This window comes from Rhinopithecus bieti, unplaced genomic scaffold (genome assembly GCF_001698545.2).
Source record: "Rhinopithecus bieti isolate Rb0 unplaced genomic scaffold, ASM169854v2 scaffold_18354, whole genome shotgun sequence".
Taxonomy (NCBI): domain Eukaryota; kingdom Metazoa; phylum Chordata; class Mammalia; order Primates; family Cercopithecidae; genus Rhinopithecus; species Rhinopithecus bieti.
The window spans coordinates 1900694-1902874 of NW_016809835.1; positions in this window are offsets into that span (position 1 = coordinate 1900694).

Consider the following 2181-nt stretch of genomic DNA (forward strand, 5'->3'; position numbering starts at 1 on the left):
AAGAACATGGCAGACAAATTCAGTGTGTCAGTAAACAATGTTTTATGGGGGGAACTTACAGATGGAAGTATGGTCTTGGGTGGCTGCAAGACAGGTAGATCTTCACACCTGTTACTCCTCAGATCCAGGGAAGTATATCACAGGAAGGAGTGTGCATGCTCTACATGCAATTAGACAGTTGAAGGCAGCCCTCCAGAACAGACAAGAATGCTATGTGTGCTGTAGCCTATAATTTGTGTGATAACATTAAGGTTGTTATGATCTGGAGTAGAATCAATGGTAAATACATTTTCTCACACTAAGGGCAATAAATAAACTAGGAATCAGGAGGTATTCATGAAGCTAGGGTTAATCAGAAGTCAACATGGCAGATTAGCATCCAAGATGAAGTTACTTTTGTTTCTAGATATGTTACTCAATATTTTATAAGTTCTGGGGATTAGGACATGTTTTGGGGGAGGTATTGTTCTACCTACTATAGTCTATGATATAGTCTACGATCTATCTTGAGTTAAATTTTATGTAAGGTGTGGGGTAGGGGTCCAACTTTATTCTTTTACAGATGGATATCTAAATTGTCCCAGCACCATGACTGTTCTTCACCCGCAGAGTTGTCTTAGTATCCTTGTTGAAAATCAATTGACTGAAAAATGCAAATCTTTTCTTTCTTTCTCTCTCTTGCTTCCTTCCTTCCTTTCTCTTTCCTTCCTTCTTTCTTTCTTCTTTCTTTCCTTCCTTCCTTCCTTCCTCCCTCCCTCCCTCCCTCCTTTCTTTCCCTTCCTTCCTTCCTTCCTTCCTTCCTTCCTTCCTTCCTTCCTTCCTTCCTTCCTTCCTTCCTCCCTTCCTCCCTTCCTTCTTTCCTTCTTTCCTCTCTTTAAATTTTTGAGATAGCTTCTTGCTCTGTCACCCAGGCCTGAGTGCAGTGGTATGATCTTGGCTCACTGCAACCTCCACTTCCTAGGCTCAAGTGATCCTCCTACCTTAGCCTCCAGAGTAGCTGGGATTGCAGGCACACACCACCATGCCTAGCTAGTTTTTGTATTTTTTGTAGAAATGAAGTCTTGCCATGTTGCCCAGGCTAGTGTCGAACTCCTGGGCTCAAGCAAGGCCTGCCTTGGCCTTCCAATATGTTGGGATAACAGGCAAGAGCCACTGCGCCTGGCCAGTGAGTGCTTATTTCTGAATCCTCAATTCTATTCAATTAATCTGTATGTATATACTTATGCCAGTGTCACACTGTCTTCACTACTGTAGCTTTGTAGGACATTTTGAAATCAGGAAGTGTGAGCCCTCCAACTATGTTCTTCTTTTTAAGATTGTTTTAGCTATTATGAACCCTTTGCATGTCCATATGAATTTTAGATCATCTTGTTAATTTCTGCAAAAAGAGCAGCTAGAATTTTGATAGCAACTGCACTGAAATTGTAGATAAATTTCAGGAGCATTACCATCTTAACAGTGTCTTCTGACCCATAAATGTAGATTGTTTTTCCACTTTTTGAGGGCTTCCTTAATTTGTTTCAATAATATTGTGTAATTCTTAAGAGTACAAAGTTTGCATCTCTTTAAATTTATTTCTAAGTACTTTATTATTTTTGAAAGTACTGCAAATGACACAGTTTTCTTTTCTTTCTTTCTTTCTTTCTTTTTTTTTTTTTTGAGATGGAGTCTTGCTCTGTCACCCAGGCTGGAGTGCAGTGGTGCGCTCTTGGCTCACTGCAACTTCTGCCTCCTGAGTTCAAGTGATTCTCCTACATCAATCTCCCGAGTAACTGGGATTACAGGCGTGTACCACCACACCCAGCTAATTTTTGTATTTTTAATAGAGACAGGGTTTCACCATGTTGGCCAGGCTGGTCTCAAACTCCTGACGTCAGGTGATCCGCCTGCCTCGGACTCCCAGAGTGTTGGGATTAGGTGTGAGCCACCGTGCCTGGCCAAATGGCACAGTTAATTTCATACTTGGATTGTTCATTGGTCTTTAGTAATATTTCTTTGGAAAATTTCAATGTTTTTCAACTGTGCCATGGAAAAGGAAGAAAAAAATGTCTTTAATGGGCCAGCATTTTATTTTATTTTATTTATTTATTTTTTTGAACAGTTTTCATTTTTATTAATAGAAGCTTAAGAGTTTTCCCCAGGCAAATATGTTGGCTAGCTGTACAACTTTTTTTTTTTTTT